This window comes from Lepidochelys kempii, chromosome 3 (genome assembly GCF_965140285.1).
Source record: "Lepidochelys kempii isolate rLepKem1 chromosome 3, rLepKem1.hap1, whole genome shotgun sequence".
In the NCBI taxonomy this organism is placed as follows: Eukaryota; Metazoa; Chordata; order Testudines; family Cheloniidae; genus Lepidochelys; species Lepidochelys kempii.
Window position 1 is genome coordinate 28507132 of NC_136382.1, and position 21746 is coordinate 28528877.

Here is a 21746-nt window from a genome sequence, read left to right on the forward strand (position 1 = left end):
TCCCACATAGTAAGGGCACAGAGCCTGCAAAGGTAGAAGCATAAGGAGAAGCATTGAAAATCATAGCTGTTATGAGCCAACTATAAGTCACAGGGAAGGCATCTACCATGGGCCCATTGCATACAATAGTGACAAGTCTTAGTTAGACTAAGGCCTCTTTATACCATTCTGGCAGCAACTGGACATGAAATTACTGCTTGCACAGATGGCTTCCAGGGTAGAGCTGGCATAAAGGGTCTATGCTAGCCCTGTTCTGAGCCCCCAGTATATGGGCAGACCAGGGTCATAAGCAGACAACACTGCACTACAGTTAATTTGTGCTGCTCAGCACCCATAGAGTGTATGGGAAGAAGAGCATAATTTAGAGCATCCTCAAAACTGCTCCAATTTACACCCAGGTCTGGGCAGGCCCCAACATGGTCTTAGAATACATGGAGTGCAAAGATGGCTTAAATATTCCTATGTGCACAAAGCAATGAAGAAATAAAGCCCAGTAGTTTATAAGATCAACATAATTAAATCCAGTTCATAAAATGGTACAGGATAACTGACATCTTTGGCCCACACATTAAAATAATCCCAACACATCTGTTGGACCATGTACCAAAGCATCCTTAAAGTAGTATGAAGGCATTTTTATATGGAAGAAAATTACAATCAGCCACTCACAGCCTTCTCCAGGTACAATATACACTATAGAATAGTGGGGGTTGGCTTGGTTTTTGTCTTTAAGCATAAATCCATATCTTTCCTAGTGGTTAAAGGAGATTTGAAACTAGGGAGGCAATCTTCTTCTGCAAGCCAAAGAGGCTATTTGGATTACTTACAGACCAAAGCCATGGAGAGGAAGAGGAACTGTACCCTTTCTCCCTTTTACTTTAATCCCGGCTCTTGAAAACACCCACCGGAAGGCAGAGGCGACTGAGATTATTCTGTCAATTTGATGAATCCTTTGGTCAGGAATGGGAAGAGAAGAGGGGGAAATTTGCCTCCCTCTGAAATGAGCAGGGAGTGTGGACCTTTGACCCTGCAGCTGTTCTAAGATCCACTGGACTTCCCTGCAGATCTTGCAGCATCCACAGGGGTCTGGGGAATTCACACACAGCCAGCTCCACCAGGCTACTACTGTGTGCCCCTTTTCAGGAACTGATGTAAAACTCTCCTAGAAGAAGGAGCCATTTGCGGTGTATAGCAATGTAGTACACTCCTGTAATACCCCTGTCCTACCAGCACCATAATTCAGTCTGGAGCACAATTGCCAATGGTTCCCTGTCTGTATTTGGCCTCCAATCCGGACTCCAAAGGGGGACCATGTGCTCAGTCGGAACCCAGCAGCTCCAGCCATCCCCCAACAAAGCTCACTAAATCATGAATGCATGGAGGAGTTTCCATGGTCCGAGGGAGGGGGTGATAATGTTGCATAAGTTGAACTCTCTCCCCAGGGTATGGATTGATACCTTGCAATCCACTGCAACCAAGGGGCACCAAACTGTGACAGAGTTAGCATCCAGTCTCTGCTTCCCATGACTCCATGGGTGAGGTAAGCTGTGCATAGCTTCTCCTGGCACAGCTCACTCCCTTCTCCATGAAGGAAGAGTGGGGAAAGGGGCAGATGCCAAAGCCCTATCTGCTCCTAATCCCTGCCTGCACAATCCCTCATCACCTGTCAAGCCTGCTCTCCTCACTCATGTTACTACCCATGATATGAGTAGGTTGTGCTAGGGTGTAAGAGGACTCCTTATGGTGCTTTAATCCCCTAAATGAGGGCATGGCTGTTATTTGGCTCTGGGCTCTTTGGCTCCTCCCTAGTCCATTGATTTCATGCCATGCATGGGAAAAAATCCAGGGATGATTTGGATCTTATGCTTTGGTATTAACCAAGAAAGTTGTCATTTCTAAACATACATTAAGTAAGGTTAAATGTCAGAGAGGATATAAGTTACCTGGGAAGCCTTTGCCCTGTCCCTGATGCTGCAACAAACTCATTAATTACAAAATAACTCCGAGTTACAAGGAATAACAATGAAGCTGATTTCTGATACTTAGAACCACATCTTTTTAACTTTCCTTCTCCTTACTGGGCAATAATTAATATAGGACTAAGGATAAGCGGGCATGAGCTATTCTGGAGAAAGGCTAGGTAGGTCCTTAATAAATTAGCAGCTGGGAAGAGGAGAATGGTAGGATTGTATAAGAAAGCAAGCTTCAGACAAAGAAGCCTAAGTTATTGCAGTTAACATATTGCAAAGAAGGTTAAGAGCTACACTTCCAGCAGTAATTTTAACTTTATTACACCCTTGAAGAACTAAAAGAAAAAAAGTGTGTTTCTTTCCTGATTTGTGGCAAGCAAATGACAGTGCAGTCTTAAGATTAGTAGGGAAAATCATTAGGATGCCAAGTATTAAACTGCAAATCAACATAGATATTCTTAGTTCATTCTTATCATTGAAATGACTAGACTAATAAACAACTATGACCAGTCTTTGTTTAGCCTGGCTCAACATATTTGTCACACATTAATTTAGAGTTCTCTCAATGGAAAATTAAAGTGAATCAAACTCTACACTAAATCCAATTATGTGTGCATCTCCTCATGGGATGGATCAATTCTTCTTGGTAAGAAATGACCCCAGCAGGCCAGCAGGATGCTAAACATTTAAAGATGCATGTAACAGGGTGAGTACCTGCTTCTCGTGAGCAACCCCACTCTGGCAGATACAGCTGCAATCACAGTTCTTTTCAGGAGCCGCACCCGCTCCCACAGGTGGTCCTTTTTGGTTGGTTGGGTAGGTGTGAGTGTTAGGATATAGATATTCAGGCCTGTCTGTAAAGGCCTGTACTTTAAGAATTTAGGTGTATTCTTATCACTTGGCTAGTTAGAGGTATAAAAGAAAGAATCAAAATCACTGTCTGCCAGTGTAAGGTCCTTCTCTTACTGTGACAGTCTGAGGCCCTGTTCTTAGGCTAAGGCCTTTGACTAAGCGACAGAGGCAGCCATAAGCTGGGAAGCGACCGGTCACATCCTCGCATTCCAAAGTAGTCACATTGAAAGAAGGTGCTATTGGGCTGCAGGAATACAATCCTGTCCTGATAGTGCCTATCACCTCTAGAGAAAGGGAAGTGCCTAGAAGATGTAAAAGGAAATTGAGATTGATAGTTTTCTGTCTGGTAAGAACTCACTTATCAATAGACACAGCTGGGAAACTCTTATGTCTTTATAGATGTAGTTGTGAAATCCTCACTTCTGTATTGTTTTGTCATTATAGTTCCCACTTCGCTATTGTTTATTGGCATGGTCTCTGTCTGGTTCTGTGATTGTTTCTGTCTGCTGTATAATTTATTTTGCTGGGTGTAAACTAATTAAGGTGGTGAGATATAATTGGTTAGCTAATCATGTTACAATATGTTAGGATTGGTTAGTTAAATTTCAGTAGAATGATTGGTTAAGGTATAGCTAAGGATATTACTATATAAATTAGGGGCAAACAGGAAGTAAGTTGGGATTCGAAAATAAGGAAAAAGGAACTTGTATTTAAGCTTGCTGGAAGTTCACCCCAATAAACATTGAATTGTTTGCACCTTCGGACTTCGGGTATTGTTGCTCTCTGTTCATGAGAGAAGGACCAGGGAAGTGGGAGAGTGAAGGAATAAGCTCTCTAACAGTGAGCCTGCTTTTTTATTTTAGTTCTTGTATCAGGGTGGCACGACCTCTCATGAGCACCCCCTGGGCAATTGTTCTCTCAGCTTATCTTCAATGACTCAGCCCTCTGGCCAAGCTACACATACTGTCCCCCCTTCCAGGGTATACAGTCACAAGTTCTTATCCCAGACCTCGTATGGGGCCATAGCTCTTAGGCTTCTCCCCAGAGGCATTGCCTTCTTCACGCTGGGAACCTATCTTCATACCTTCCAAATTAATTCCAGTTCTGCAGTTTCTCGTTGAAGTCTGATTTTGAATGGTTTTTTTTTTTTTGAAGAATTGACACTTTTTAAGTCTGTTATTGAGTGTCCAGGGAGATTGAAGTGTTCTCCTGCTGGTTTTTGAATGTTATAATTCTTGATGTCTGATTTGCGTCCATTTATTCTTTTGCATAGAGACTGTCCGATTTGGCCAATGGCGGAGGGGCATTGCTGGCACATGATGGCATATATCACATTGGCAGAACTGGAATTAATCTGCAAACTGGACACCATCAAATTAGGCCTGAATAAAGACTGGGAGTGGATGGATCACTACAAAAACTAATTTTCCCCTGCTGATACTCACATCTTCTTGTCAACTGTTTGAAATGAGCCACCTTGATTACATTAGCCTCATTAGTATTCACCCCTTCTTGTCAACTGTTGAGAATAGCCCACTTCCACCTTAATTGAATTGGCTTGTTAGTACTGACTCACACTTGGTAAGGCAACTCCCATCTTTTTATGTGCTGTTTATTTATACCTGCCTCTGTATTTTCCACTCCATGCATCTTTCATTAGCCCATGAAAGCTTATGCCCAAATAAATTTGTTAGTCTCTAAGGTGGCACAAGGACTTCTCGTTGTTTATGCATGGCTTGTCTTTCCCTAAGCTTTACCTTTCCTGGAAGCTGGGGAAGGCCCTGGCTGCTTCAGACTCTCCCACAGGATTGTGTCTGTCCTATCAGCCTTTTCTCCCCACAAACATCTTCCTTACATCTCCCTGCTTCCTCTTTCTCCATAGAGTCTTTTTTTAACCATTTAATGTGTCTTAGATCTCTAGGCTCCTAGTCAAGACAAAACAGCTCTGTGACTTTTGGCTGACACTTGACAGTAGCATCCTCACTGCACTTGCGCATGGTCTTGTAACTGTCATTTAACTGTTTGTTGAGAGGCTGCTTAGCTAGAGCCATTGTATTGTCTTCCTGCTTGTTTATCCAACAACCCTTGTTAAACTAAACCAGTACATGTGTATGCAAAAGTGTAATAGGCCAAAATTGCCATATAGTGACTATCTCGCTGACCAGGTCATGTCACAGTAAACATTATTACAAATCAGTATTCTTAGTTTACATAGCAGCTCTACATCTATCACAATCCCCCTAGTCATCTCTTCAAACTATACATATTTAGTCTCTCTCTTAATATTTGCCTATAAAATCCATATCTCAATCACCCTGGTCATTTTTTCTCTTGATTGTCAATATCTTCTTGGTACTGAAGGCATAAACGAACAGAGATGCATCAGAGTCATGCTCGGGCATGTAGGAATGTTATCAGGAGGGCCAAATCGCACCTGGAGCTGCAGCTAGCCAGAGATGTCAAGAGTAACAAGAAGGGTTTCTTCAGGTATGTTGGCAACAAGAAGAAAGCCAAGGAATGTGTGGGCCCCTTACTGAATGAGGGAGGCAACCTAGTGACAGAGGATGTGGAAAAAGCTAATGTACTCAATGCTTTTTTTGCCTCTGTTTTCACTAACAAGGTCAGCTCCCAGACTGCTGCGCTGGGCATCACAAAATGCGGAAGAGATGGCCAGCCCTCTGTGGAGATAGAGGCGGTTAGGGACTATTTAGAAAAGCTGGACGTGCACAAGTCCATGGGGCCGGACGAGTTGCATCCGAGAGTGCTGAAGGAATTGGCGGCTGTGATTGCAGAGCCACTGGCCATTATCTTTGAAAACTCGTGGCGAACCGGGGAAGTCTCGGATGACTGGAAAAAGGCTAATGTAGTGCCAATCTTTAAAAAAGGGAAGAAGGAAGATCCTGGGAACTACAGGCCAGTCAGCCTCACCTCAGTCCCTGGAAAAATCATGGAGCAGGTCCTCAAAGAATCAATCCTGAAGCACTTGCATGAGAGGAAAGTGATCAGGAACAGCCAGCATGGATTCACCAAGGGAAGGTCATGCCTGACTAATCTAATCGCCTTTTATGATGAGATTACTGGTTCTGTGGATGAAGGGAAAGCAGTGGATGTATTGTTTCTTGACTTTAGCAAAGCTTTTGACACGGTCTCCCATAGTATTCTTGTCAGCAAGTTAAGGAAGTATGGGCTGGATGAATGCACCATAAGGTGGGTAGAAAGCTGGCTAAATTGTCGGGCTCAACGGGTAGTGATCAATGGCTCCATGTCTAGTTGGCAGCCGGTATCAAGTGGAGTGCCCCAGGGGTCGGTCCTGGGGCCGGTTTTATTCAATATCTTCATAAATGATCTGGAGGATGGTGTGGATTGCACTCTCAGCAAATTTGCGGATGATACTAAACTGGGAGGAGTGGTAGATACGCTGGAGGGGAGGGATAGGATACAGAAGGACCTAGACCAATTGGAAGATTGGGCCAAAAGGAATCTGATGAGGTTCAATAAGGATAAGTGCAGGGTCCTGCACTTAGGACGGAAGAACCCAATGCACAGCTACAGACTAGGGACCGAATGGCTAGGCAGCAGTTCTGCAGAAAAGGACCTAGGGGTGACAGTGGACGAGAAGCTGGATATGAGTCAGCAGTGTGCCCTTGTTGCCAAGAAGGCCAATGGCATTTTGGGATGTATAAGTAGGGGCATAGCGAGCAGATCGAGGGAGGTGATCATTCCCCTCTATTCGACATTGGTGAGGCCTCATCTGGAGTACTGTGTCCAGTTTTGGGCCCCACACTTCAAGAAGGATGTGGATAAATTGGAGAGAGTCCAGCGAAGGGCAACAAAAATGATTAGGGGACTGGAACACATGAGTTATAAGGAGAGGCTGAGGGAGCTGGGATTGTTTAGCCTGCAGAAGAGAAGAATGAGGGGGGATTTGATAGCTGCTTTCAACTACCTGAAAGGGGGTTCCAAAGAGGATGGCTCTAGACTGTTCTCAATGGTAGCAGATGACAGAACGAGGAGTAATGGTCTCAAGTTTCAGTGGGGGAGGTTTAGATTGGATATTAGGAAAAACTTTTTCACTAAGAGGGTGGTGAAACACTGGAATGCGTTACCTAGGGAGGTGGTAGAATCTCCTTCCTTAGAGGTTTTTAAGGTCAGGCTTGACAAAGCCCTGGCTGGGATGATTTAACTGGGAATTGGTCCTGCTTTGAGCAGGGGGTTGGACTAGATGACCTTCTGGGGTCCCTTCCAACCCTGATATTCTATGATTCTATGAGTCACATACAAGGTGACTATTATCTGTTTGCTTCTGATGGCTCTGCATATCCAGTCCCAAACTGTCTTTGACTTTTTTTGAAGTTATATCTTACCATAAACTCATGTCTAATTTGAATTAACTGTTGCCCCTAACGTAGGTTTCTCTTGTTATTGCTTCTCAGGTTTTTCAATTCCTTTGAGTATTTGTATTTTTCCCCAGATGTACATATGACAATGTTTCATACTGAAGCTCACAATTACTTTTTACGCATGTTTCTACTCTCTCTAGGTCCCTTTCTTTATTGTTGTATTATTATTTGGAGGCACTTTTACAAAATACTGAACACAACAACAGAATTATACAAATAAAAAAAATCATTTACCAGTAATTGGTTAGGGTTCAAAAACTCACATGCCTGAATTTTTGTAGGGAAAGTAATGATCAAGGTAACTCTCTCCCTCTGTCTCTCTCTCACAGAAAAAGAAGAATTTACTATATTAGGTAGATTTTCAGAGACTTTGATTTAGTTCAGTTTTTCTGAAAATTAAGATAGGTAAAAATTATAAATTATATTCTGGTTTTTAGTTTATCTTCACTATTTAGGCTGTATTGCGGAGACAGTTTGTAGAGTCAAATTCCGACTTTCAAGATACTGATACATTCCTGTGGGAAGCAATGGAATTCCAAAACTGTCATTGAGGCCAGAATTTGGTCCATATATAGCATCTTAGAAGACAAATTTAAAAAACTAATTTGTTCAGAAACCAAATATTTATTTATTTTATTTTAACCTCTTCAGAACTGAATTTAACTGTCTTTTTCATCACAATGGGCTTTGCATCTTCTTCTCACAACTGGATCAATAATGAAGCAGTGGCAACCAAGCATATCCACCTTGTTATGCACTTTGGCACCAGATACATTTTTCTCTAGAAAAACTGGATGTTTTAGATACAGGAAACAGGCTACAAGGGGGAGCAGATCTGTTAAGTAGGTTCTGTTGTCCCTGGAGACCTGAAAATCCTTCAGGGGAATGTAGTTGATTATAATTCTACACGTGTATGAAAATGAAAATTCTGCTGACACTTGGTCAATATTGTTCAGTGCATTAATTGGCACAAAAAATTACTACAAGCAACTTGGAAAGCCCTCTGTTCTCTTGACAGCAGAAAAACATTTAGCAATAAAACATTGGCTTCATTATCAGATCAGTTATCAAAGCAGAGAACTAGGAACAAACAAGAGAACTGACATTCAGGAGGAAACAAGTTCCAGGTTTCTTTGCTGCTAAAACTTCTCTTCGTTATCCAGACAGCTCAAATGACAATCAATTATTTGCCTTCCATATGTCTGTGATTTAATTATAATCAAAACTGTCAGGGAGGTATTTTAAATCACAGGGGTTTGTCAGTGTTTGCTGGCACAAGTATGGAAATTTTCTGTGTTAATCTTTTATCTGACTCCAAATTTATATTAATGGACATCATTCCTCAGGCTGCCTTCCTCAGAAGTGTTGGGCACCATGATTGAAAGAGAAATAAACCATATATTGCCTCCAGCAGCAAGCAGCTGGAGTTTTAACTGTCTGAACACAAACTTAAGATGTACAATTCTAGCTTTATATGGCACGGGCTTTTATGGCTCAGACTCTAACAACAGATAGCTTATCCAACTTAACCATAAGAAGTGACATGAAGAGATTATTGTAAGGATAACTGCTTTAGAAGGAAGCTCTCATTAAGGGACAGAGTGCAAAAAATATCATGAAGGTTCAAAATGATTTAGTGAAACACAATTATTCTCACAAATGGAGAAATATAACAGTAGCATGTCATATGTCTGACTGCCAATAGATTTTTTCAAAGTGGATTAGTTAGAACAAAAGAAAAAAATGTGCCATCTACCCCTTAATTACTTTGTTAGTAGAGCTTGTGCTCAGATAATTCGGTTTTTGCCTTTAAAGTAAACTTCATCCTTTAGTGTCTGGGTTTTCTGATGCTGGTTAAGATGTTTCTCAAGAGAAATGTTCTCTTTTAAAATAAACAAATAGACAACATTATACTAGTCCATCTTGCCTTTTCCACTATAAGTTAGAATAACAGCACATTGCACCTATGCACCTAGCAACAGTTTAAGTGTCCAATGAACAGATTGTAAAGGCAAGTTCAAGGGAAAGTTTTGTTGCATTAAGAGTGTTTATCATTTTCTGTCACTGTGGAAGGCTTTTACTACTATACTCTCGTTCTGTTGCATCTTTTCACTGTAGAAGTCACTCTATTTCCTTGATTCAGATTTCTCATAAGAATCATGTTCCCAGAAAATTTTGGGACGGATTCTCATCTGTTTTAATTCGGGATAACTCAGTGGAGCTATGCTGATTTATATCAGATAATGATCGGTCTCTTTGGCTTTTTGAGATTTTAAAAATATGCACAATATCATGAATGTAGCACATATGTTTTACCTATTAATAGAGCAATCACTGGTGTAAATAATTAAATGAGTATGGCAGAAGGATGAATTTGGTCCATTGAGTATACTGAATATACCAAACTAGTAGAAGGTGAGATATTTTAATGCCAAGTTCAGAAATATTGTCTATAGTCCTTCTACAAACAATGTTGACACTTCAGCCAGTTGGCATTGTATGGTAATACATAGAAACAGAATCAGAAAATTAGGGTTGGAAGGGACCTCAGGAGGACATCTAGTCCAACCCCCTGCTCAAAGCAGGACCAATCCCCAACTAAATCATCCCAGACAGGGCTTTGTCAAGCCTGACTTAAAAACTTCAAAGGAACCACCTCCCTAGGTAACGCATTTCAGTACTTCACCACCCTCCTAGTGAAAAAGTTTTTCCTAATATCCAACCTAAACCTCCGCCACTGCAACTTGAGAACATTACTTCTTGTTCTGTCATCTGCTACCACTGAGAACAGTCTAGATCCATCCTCTTTGGAACCCCCTTTCAGGTTGTTGAAAGTAGCTATCAAATTCCCCCCCCCCAATATTCTTCTTTTCTGCAGACTAAACAATGCCAGTTCCCTCAGCCTCTCCTCATAACTCATGTGTTCCCATCTCCTAATCATTTTTGTTGCCCTCCGCTGGACACTTCCCAATTTTTTCACATCCTTCTTGTAGTGTAGGGCCGAAAACTGGACACAGTACTCCAGATGAGGCCTCACCAATGTCGAATAGAGGGGAATGATCACCTCCCTTGATCTGCTGGCAGTGCCCCTACTTATACATCCCAAAATGCTATTGGCCTTCTTGGCAACAAGGGTACACTGTTGACTCATATTCAGCTTCTTGTCCACTGTAACCCCTAGGTCCTTTTCTGCAGAACTAATCTGTAGCAGTGCATGTAATCTGTAGCAGTGCATGGGATTCTTCTGTCCTAAGTGCAGGACTCTGCAATTGTCCTTGTTGAACCTCATCAGATTTCTTTTGGCCCAATCCTCTCATTTGTCTAGGGCCCTCTGTATCCTATCCCTACCCTCCAGCATATCTGCCTCTCCTCCCAGCTCAGTGTCATCTGCAAACTTGCTAAGGGTGCAATCCACGCCATCTTCCAGATCATTAATGAAGCTATTGAACAAAACCGGCCCCAGGACCAACCCTTGGGGCACTCCACTTGATACCGGCTGCCAACTAGACATGGAGCCATTGGTCACTACCTGTTGAGCCCTACAATCTAGCCTGCTTTCTATCCACCTTATAGTCCGTTCATCCAGCCCATACTTCTTTAACTTGTTGCAAGAATACTGTGGGAGGCCATTTCAAAAGCTTTGCTAAAGTCAAGGAATAACATGTCCACTGCTTTCCCCTCATCCACAGAGCCAGTGGATGAATAACATATCATTCCCCAAAGTACTATCTAATTACCCTGGGGTATTTCATGATATAAGAATAAACAAGATGGAAGAACCTAATGGATTAGTGGTTGATCAGAGAGTTATTATTTATTGAACATTGGAATTGTGCTCAGTGTCAATGTTCAATAAATAATAACGGAGGACATACAGATTTCATACAAGAAAATGGAGGACCTACAGATTTCAACTCTACATATTGTGAAAGGGATTCTATAGATTTAAATATATGGAAACAGGCAATATAGGTGGTGAGAGGTTGTTAGACAGGGGAAAGGGGGAAGGGTTTTTTTATGAATTTATTATCTATCATTGGAGAAAAACCTCAAAGGCAGAATTCTCAATTACTTCAATAGGGTGAGGATTCTCTCCATTTCCTCCACAATATATTAATATATGGGAGAGGGAGAATGGACCAGTGAACCCAGGACCAGATTAAGGCATAGACACAATAGGCATGTGCTTAGAGCCCTGACTCCCAGAGTCATGTGATGACATTAGAATCTTACTTTTGATTTTTAAAATTTCCTTTAGCTCTCATGGTTGCAAAGAAAAGCTTGAAAACATGCCTCAGCTGTAATTGATACACTGACAGCTGCCTGGGTCTGCAGGTAGCTCCCAGCAGAGGGAGCAGCTGCAGCCATTACCAGACCAGTTTCAAAGATGCCTGGCGCCCACATCCATCACCATGGAAAATCAGGCCTACTCTGCAGGGTGGGACAGCCCCTGCTCAGATGGAAAAGACGGTCCCATAAAATATTCCCACTAATACTCAGGTAGGAAGTGGCCAGGACAGAAAAGATTGTCAAGTGGTGAGGGTGTTCCCCAGGGACTTAGGACATCTGGGTTCAAGGCCCTACTCTTCCAGAAAGACTGTCTGTGGGCAAGTCACTGAGCCCCTCAGTTCCCCATCTGTAAAACAGAATTAGTAGCATTGCTTTTCGTCATCGGGGGGTTGTGATAAATACATTAAAGACTGAGAGATGCTCAGCTACTATAGTGAAGGACAGCAATGTATGTACCTAAGATAGACATCCAGCCTCTGCTGGAGTGGTGGCTTGTCAGGGACTTTCACGTGTGCCTTATATGCAGATTTCCTGAGCAAGCCAATTCTCTTGTGAACTTAAGATACAATGACACATTTGAATCCTTTTCCAGCTTGGACTGCAACTAAAATAGAACTGAAAAATGGCCTTTCAAAGGAAATGTTCTTCTGAAGGAATTCAATCCACTTTTAGTGACTTTCCACAACGATAAAAGGGAAATGCACTCTTCACCTGTAAAATATCATTAAAACCATTAGTTGAAGTAAATAGATGTGTAATTTTAAAAAGGCGGGAAATGGGCTTCATAAGCACAAAACCAGGGAATTATGAAATAGTAATGTAACTAAGGGTACACCTACCCTAGTGACTATATACAGGCTTGTGGCATAATCTCTCTATTGTCCACATTTAAACCTCTGAAACACGTCTCAAGGAAAGTAGAGGGCAAATAAGCTAGTACACTTGAGGGTTGTGGGTAAGTACATGCCTTGGGCTGTAGCATGACCCCATACCTCTGCCAGTTTGCAGTGTGAACAGGATAAGAGGTGTGTACTAAGTCTCAAGGTTCAGTAGTTCTCCATCCCGTTCCCAGGTTTCCAAAACAATGTGATCCCACCACAGCATGATGGTTCTCCTTCACCAGAAGCAATGGTCTATCAAAGGGAATTCCATGACAATACTTGCATTCAGAATATCTGTACAGTGTGAGCTGAATGAATTATCATTGACCTTCAATGTCAGCCATCTTTGGTGTGTCAGAAAATGCTGCTCAAATTCCAGCCAGCACTTCACCAACTCTACTGTATAACCATTTGTCCCGCAATAAGGAGCAGGAGCAGAAGCAGATCATCATCCAGTTGCTCCATGTCTTCCACCAAGTTTTAATAAGGCAATAATAGTGTGGGGCAACGTGATCAGAAACTGTCATCAACAAATGTATAAAGGCAAGGGACAGTGACAAAGGAACAAGCAAAATTATTCCTAGAGTGTCTCCCTCTGATGTACAGAACCCTGGTATACTTCCCCTGAAATGGTAGTGCTCAAGCTACCGTGGCAGTGTTGACGTGAATGTATGGGGACACACAGCTCTACACCACATCCAGAAAGCAATGTGGACTGTCGGCATGGATGTGGGGAGCACACATGAGCATGAACATGATCCAGTATTCGGATTATGCATGCAAGTGTAGACATAGCCTATATATCCACTGAAAAAGGCATTGTGTGGTAGGAAAAAAATCACTCTCTTGCACGCACACACACACACTGTAGACCTAAATTTCTGTTGCTCTGCACATTGTGAAGTCATGTACTCTAGTGCAAAGAAAGTATAAAATAATATTACTACCATTCATAGCATTCTCACCCACTTGGCATTGATACACAACCATGGAGAGACAGGCCATGTTAGTTGAAAAACCACATTTGTCTGAATTGTTTACTTTACCTACTATGGTTACAAATAACATGTAAAATTACTATAATTGAAATATAGTCAGACCTCAATTTACCTGGGTTTTTTTTGCAGTTTCAGTTATGCATGGTCAATTAATTGTGATCCTTTATTTTTGTACATGGTAGGGATTCACTTTTACCTGTCGCCAAGATGCACAAATCAGTGGCATAGCCAGGACCCGACATGTGGGTGGGTCCTGACTTTGGGTGGGTGGGTAATGGTGGGGGTTGGGGTGGGGGGGAGGGAAGGCAGGAAGGATGGGGCAGGAGGGATGGGGGTGCCTCCCCTCACCTCCTCCAGCTGGCCTTGTGGGAGCCATGGAAACTCTTGTCAGGGGCATCCCAGCCCCAGGCATGGGGTCGGGGCGTGGGGGCTTGCACCACTCTGCCTGCCTGGCACTCATGCCAGGGAGTGGGATTGGGGGCTTGCCCTGCTCCACCCGCCCATTGCTTCCACCAGGGAATGGGGTTGGGTATTTGCCCCACCTGTCCAGCGCTCCAGCTGGTGAGCGGTGTAGGGAACTTGCCCTGCTCCGCCCATCCGGCACTCCATCCGGGGAGCAGGATCAGGGCTCAGGGGCTTGCCTGCTTTCCAGCTAGAATGCCAGGCAGGTGGAGTGGGGTAAGCCCCCCTATGCCCTGACCCCGCTCCCCAACAGGACTGCAGGGTGGATTGGGCCAAGCCCTCAATCCCACTGCCTGGCTGCAGCATGGGGTGGACAGGCAGAGTGGGGCAAGCACTAAGGCTGGAGCAGAGCCAGGGTTGTGGGGGAGTGGGCCTGGATGCTAAGGGGGTGGGTTGAACCTTGGCTAGAACCCTGGCACTGATATGTCTAGACTGAGCTCATTGCTTCCTACACTCCCTCCACCATGCTGCTCTCAGTGTGATGGGATATTGTCACGTTGTCCACTTGACTTAAGCTGCTATTTATCGCCCATAATAAATGTTTACCATGAGCTCTAAGAGGAAATTGAGAGAAACTCAAAAACTGTTATGTCATGTGTGAAGAAGCAGAACAAAGTGTTGACTTTAGTGCAGAAAGTGGAAATGTTGGATATGCTCGCTAAGGGTGAAGGTTCATCATCCATGGGTAGCACTTATGGCCTTAATGAGTCGACCATGCATACAGTGAAGAGACATGAGGCAAAAATTAGAGCAAGTGTTGCTGCAAGTGCACCTAAAAGTGCTAAAGTGTCATTCTATACTCATGTTACTACCATACAAAAGATGGAGAAAGCACTGAACATAGGGATTGAGGACCAAACACAGAACAGGGTTCCATTGGAAGGGCCAGTGATAAGAGAAAAATCCAAGAGATTGTGTGATCACTTAAAACAGGATGCTGCATCAACTTCGGGGGAGAGCAGTGTAGCCAAGGAATCGACTTTTATAGCCAGCAAGCGATGGTTTGTGAAGTTCAAAAGAAGGTATGGGCTGCATAATGTTAAATTGGTCGGTGATGCTGCATCTGCAGACCATGAAGCAGTAGCAAGGTTTCCACCCAAGCTGGCCGAACTCACTGAGGAGAAAGGTGACAAACCAGAGCAAGTTTTTAATAAGCAGATGAGACTGACTTATTTTGGAAATGGATGCTGAAGAGAACCTTTCTTTCAAAAGATGAGAAATCTGCTCTGGGTTTTAAGGCTGAAAAAGACTGACTGACCCTTCTCATCTGTGCAAATGCAATGGGGGATTTTATGGTAAAGCCAACGCTCGTTTACCAAGCCCAGAACCCCTGTGCGCTCATGGGCAAAGATAAATATCAGCTACCAGTGTTTTGGAGGTCTAATCAGCATGAGTGGATCACTTCAGTGCTTTTTTATGGACTGGTTTCATAATTGTTTTGTGCATGAAGTGGAACGCTACCTGGCATCAAAGGACCTGGCATTTAAGGTCCTACTGAACCTTGATAATACTCCAAGCCACCCTGCAAGCCTTCAGACTGCACATCCCAACGTGGAGGAGGTTTCTCTGCCTCCAAACACAACATCACTCCTCTAGCCCCTTGACCAAGTTGTCATCACAACTTTTAAAGTTCATTATCTTTTGCCGCATCCTAGATGTTATGGACTCAAGGCAGGAGTAAGTATTATCTAGACCATCCCTGACAGGTGTTTGTCCAACCTGCTCTTAAAAATCCCCAACGATGGAGATTCCACAACCTCCCTGCTATACCCAGAATTCCTGCTGGGGAGCGGATCTGGGGACTTGCCCCGCTCTGCCTGCCCACCTCACACTCCAGCCAGGGAGCAGAGTCCAGGGCTCGCCCTGTTCTGCCTAGTGCTCCAGCCGGGGAGCAGGTTCAGGGGCTTGCCATGCTGTGCCCAGAGCTCCTGCTGGGGAGCGGGGTTGGAGCATGGGGGCTTGCTCCACTCCACCCACCCAGGATTCCAGCTGGGGAGCGGGAGCGGGGGCTTGCCCCTTTCTGTCCAGTACTCCTGCTGTGGAGCGGGGTCCAGGACTTGTCAAGTCAGAGTTTTACAACCCTGACCTATATAGGTGCATTTAGACTTTTGCATATGTCAAAATGTATGTTCATTTTTTAAAGCTGTTTTCTTTTGTTTCCATAAGAAATTGTGACCAGATCCTGCCACCCTTACTCACATGGAGTAGTATCTTACTCTGTAAATAGCCTCATTGACTTCCATAACACAATTTACAAAGTATGACTCTGTGTGCATACGGATGGCAGAATCTGGGTCTAAAAGATTAGAATTAATGAAATAGAGGACTGAAATATACATTGCTCAGAGTAGATGGAAAGGATCCAGTACAACCATTTTTCAATGTTTTTTATAGTTAGAAATGACTTTTAAGAGCTTACACATGGCTTCTCTGTTGTAGGACTGGGTGGCACCATCTGCCTCTTGCATACTGTTATCCTCATTATATTGCACGCCTGGATACTCCGCAGTGGAAGATCTGCGGTTAGATGATGGTTATTGATTTGTCCAGTTTTTTAAAGAAAAAACTCATTTTGCAGAAGGTGCACCAGTTGCACCTCTATCCAGATGTTTTGTACAGATGGTATGTGGTTTTATGAGCAGCATAAATAAAAGCCTCTGTGTGAGAATGTGTGTGCATGACTTGAAGAATGGGATTAGCCTCCTCTACCCTTCTGCAATTAGTCCTGAAAATTATTTAGAACTCTCTCTTTCTCATATCCCTTTGGTTGCAAAAGCTGCTAAACTAAGGATGCTCAGAATTCTCTGCAGCCTCAGGCTACTTTTCTAAAATGGAACATCATCCATTAATAATTTTCTTGACTATGACGAAAAGCTCTTGTGTTCTTGTTTAAACATTTCTTAATACAGAACCAAAGAGCAAAAAACTAGGTAAGGCCAAGAACCCTAAGAATAAGAAAATCTGTCAAGTGTATATGACTCATATTTCTGAGATCTGTGCATGTGAGTGTTCTGAGTCATCCTTTTGGTACATCGGTATTTTGACCACACTATGTATGTGTCATTTATGTGATTTCTAACAAAATTATATTCTCCCCTAATACTGAAGACACAGCCGTCATGGTAAAGCCACTGTCAAAACTTGCCTGTACTTATTGTGTTTTTATTATTCTTTATTTGTATGATATTAGCACCTATTGATATTGATGCCCCATTGTTCCAGGTGGTATAGGTGTTACCCCTAATTTACAGATGAGAATAGAGGCACAGAAAGATTAAACAACTGACCCAAAGTTTATGGCAGAGCTGGGGATTGAATGTATAATTATGGCAAAGTCCAGATCCTCGACCACAAGATTGTTTAATAGTCATTTTCATGAGGGCAGTTTAGCTATAGTGGGGTACAGAGTTCCAGCCATAGGCTCTGGAATTGGATTGGTGACTGTCACTGTTTCAGTGTAACTGCACCGGTATTCCTCTTTCATGGTCCCTCCCATGGCACCCACTTAAGATTTCTGATGCCCAGACATGACATCTCTTGGGTAGAGACCCACATCTCTCTCCCTTCTGACTGGGAGTTTTAAGGCTGCATAGCTTCCTGATTTACATTGTGATATCCCCAAGAAGACAGTCTGCCTATATAAGAATAGCTGTATTGGTCAGACAATGCTTCATCTAGCCCATTATACTATCTTCTGACAGTGGCCTATGCCTGGTTCTTCAGAGGGAATGAACAGAACAGGCAGTCATTGAGTGGTTCATCCCCTGTTGTACACTCCCAGCTTCTGGAAATCAGAGGCTAGAGCATAGGGTTGCATCCCTGACCATCTTGGCTAATAGCCATTAATGGACTTAGCCTTTAGGAACGTATCTAGCACTTTTTAAAAATCCTGTTATAGTTTTGGACTTCACAACATCCCCTGGCAACGAGTTCCACAGGTTGACTGTGCGTTTTGTGAAGAAGTACTTCCTTTTGTTTGTTTTAAACCTACTGCCTATTAATTTCATTGGGTGACCTCTGTTGTGTTATGTGAAGGAGTAAATAAAACTTCCTTATTCACTTTCTCCACACCATTCATGATTGTATAGATCTTCAGTTGTCTCTTTTCCAACTGAAAAATCCTAGTCTTTTTAATTTCTCTTCAGATGGAAGCTGTTCCATACCCTTAATACTTTCTGTTGCCCTTCTGTGTACCTTTTACATTCTAATATATCTGATCTGAAATGGAGTGACCAAAAATGCAGGCAGTATTCAAAGTGTGGCATATCATGGATTTATATAGAGGAATTATGATATTTTCTGTCTTATTATCTGTCACTTTCCTAATGGTTCCTAACATTCGGTTAGATTTTTTATTGCTGCTGCACATTGAGCAGATGTTTTCAGAGAACTATCCACAGTGACGCCAATATTTTGTTCTTGAGTGGTAATAGCTAATTTTGTATATCTAGTGTGGATTGTGTTTTCCAATGTACGGTGCTGTGGAGTTATCAACACTGAATTTCATCTGCCACTTTGTTTCCCAGTCACCCCATTTTTTGAGATTCCACTGTAACTCTTCACATAACTATCTAGACTCATTTTGTATCACCTGTAAATTTTGCCACCTCACTTTTTATCCCTTTTTCCAGATCATTTATTAATATATTGAGCAGCATTGGCCCCAGTACAGATCCCTGATGAGGCCCGCTATTTACCTCTCTCCATTCTGAAAATTGATAATTTTTTCCTGCTCTTTTTTCCCCTGTCTTTTAACCAGAGACTGATGCATGAGACAACCTTCCTTCTTATCCCATAACTGCTTACTTTGCTTAAGAGTCTTTGGTGAAGGACCTGGTCAAAGGCTTTCTGAAAGTTCAAGTATCCATTGGATCACCCTTGTTTGTTGACCCTCTCAAAGAATTCTAATAGATTGGGTGAGGCACAATTTCCCTTTACAAAAACCACATTGACTCTCCCCAAAGAAATTGTGTCTGACAGTTTTATTCTTTATTGCTTCAACCAATTTGCTTGGTACTTAAGTTAGGCTTATCAGCCTGTAATTGCCAGGATCGCCTCTGGAACCTTTTGGAAAAAATTGGTGTCACATTCCCTATCCTCCAGTCATCTGTTACAGAAGCTGATTTAAATGTTAGATTACATACCACAGTAAGTAGTTATTACCTAACCACCCCAATTTCATATCTGAGTTCCTTCAGAACTCTCAGGTGGATACCATCTGGTCCTGGTGACTTATTACTGTTTATTACTTTGTTCCAAAAACTCCTCTATTGTCACCTCAATCTGGGAGAGTTCCTCAGATTTGTCATCTAAAAAGAATGGCTCAGGTGTGGGAATCTCCTTCGCATCCTAAAGCCAGCACCTGTGCTTTGTTTTCTCTCCAAGGGCTATGAACCGTGTATTGCCAGCACTTGCAAGCTACCACACAGCTCTTTTGAAACAAGCACATTTATTCTTAAGGTAACAGCAGTGAAGGGGTGGGTTTTTTTAAAAAAAACTTTTTGGTTTGCCAAACATTTTTAAAATATTCATTTTTGGTGTGATCCAAAATAATTTTGTCTGAGTTTTTGAAATTGCCAATTTACTGAAAAATCTATTGGCACAGCTCTCCTTGTGAGTATATACTAGCTGCTGTGCAAGCTCAATTGTAACATTTGTGTCACGGTTTGTTCCCTGAATGCCATTTGACCTAACCCTTTGAGCAAAACACTGTATATTTTGCAACCCCATCACTTTGACATTTCATGCCATTTCTTCATGCTCTAACGTATTTAAAAAAGGAGGTCAAACAAGTTAGTCTCCTGAATATGAGCTGTTAATATTCCTACACTAGACACTTCACTTTTATGATATCCTTTTCTACTGAGCACATACAATACGATGACTGATTCTTTTACAGCTGCTACAAAGAAACAACAGATATTCCTCTGACTAACCAGGGCATCTAATCATCCCTAGTAATCAAAGGATTTGTAAATGTCACTGCACTTTGTCACATCCTTCCTGCTGCCAGTAGAGCAGTGATGATTTCTCTTGAGTGCTAAATTTTTCTTGCCTGACCTCCAAACTTTGAACACATGAAGAATATAGGAAACTAAAAGCTGGCATTTTCCCACTGAATATCCTTCATCAAAGTTGTCTAACGTGTTTACGATTAAAAGAGATATGGAACCTTCTGCATTAACATTAAAATACTTGGCACATTACAGTTTCTTCTACTTGTTGTTGTGTTCATGCCAACCTTGGTATTTAAATGATTTCCTAAACTTTAAACAGGAAATATAAATTGTCTTATACTTCTGTAGAATTCAGATTGTGTCCTATACTATGTCCTTGATGTGTAATGATAACTGAAAGTCATATCATATTTGGGGGGTGGATAAAAATGATTTTGATAAAATCAGTATTAGATAAGCCTTGTGACAGGGGGTTGCATGGGGTTTAGCTGTTTTCCTTTTGAGATTGTACTTTTAACTGCAATCAGTTTTCTTATTTTGTGTGGCCCAACTATAATATGAAAGAAATGTGAAAGATAGCAACATTTTTTTTGTTTGCAGCGGCCTTGTTTGATCTTTTATTTGTTCTGTCCTTCACAGAAAATTAGGTAAAGGACAAAGAGGCAAATACATACTCCTGTGTATACAGAGTTATTATTAATTATTATGATTAATAATAAAGTCCCTAATGTTGAAGGTTGCTGAGCTATTAATAACCATAAAAATGATATTAGCCAAGCACAGGTTCAACAGCCTAGCAAATGGGAATCAGAAGTACAGGAAATAGGGTCAAGAAATCAGAAACTTCAAGTACTGATAAAGTCAACATAACACAAGAGGCTTCACTATTACTGCCAAGATCCCTTGCTGAGACTTTCTGAAAAGCTTTGCTAAGGTAAAGTACTTCCAAGGCAATGAAGAAAGCCAAGATTTTCCAAAATGGGTGCCAGAATACATTTTGCTAAGGGACTTCTGGCAGAATGGTAATTCATGTGGTGCATTTGAAAACTGCTTTGGAGTGTAGGTTGTCACTTTAATTTGTAAGGGGTTTCCAGGTCTTGCTTGTAGGTGAGATGGCTATACAGAGAAGTGTGCAATCAGAGTCACTGTGGAAGAAGCCAGCCTAGAACAAGGTGGCATGAGTAGTGAGTGCCTCGCTGCCTTTCAGAGCAGCCTGCTTTGCCCCTCTCTGGTCTGGGTTCTTGTGTGTTAAAGCTCTGGATTTTAAGAAATTAAACAGTGTTACCTTCCTAAAAATAAATTTTATGTTTCTATCTATCCTCCCTGATTGTGAACATAACAAAGGGCCTTGATGTTTTCATTTGTACATAATTAGGCCCCAGCCCAACACACGCTTGTGTAGATGAGTAACTCTGTGCTCATACAGAGTCCCCATTAAGTTCATTGGGGCTACACACATGCACAAGGATGCTCATGAGAGACAGGATGCTGCAGTGATTAGCCTGGGACTCAGGGGACTAGGGTTCAGTTCCCTGATCTGCCTTTGTATGAGACCTTGGGCAAGTCCAAGAGGGCTAAGTTTTCAAAGCTATTTAGGTGCCTAGTGGGATTTTTAAAGGTGCCTCACTACTTTTTCAAAATCAGTTAGAGTTAGGTGACTCAACACTATTGAAAATCCCACTAGGCATCAATCTGCACCTTTTGGTGCCCTAATATCTTTACAAATCTGGCCCTTAGTCTCTCTGTTTTCCCTAGTCTCTCTCTTCCCTATCTGTATCATGGGGAAAATAGTACTTTCTTACCTCATAAGAATGCTGGGGAATAAATACATTAATGATTGTGAGGTGTTCAGATAATATTGTAATGGAGGGCAGCTTAGTACCTGAGAGAGAAATTTTCAGCACTGAGGTTTTAGCATTATATTCAATGTAACATA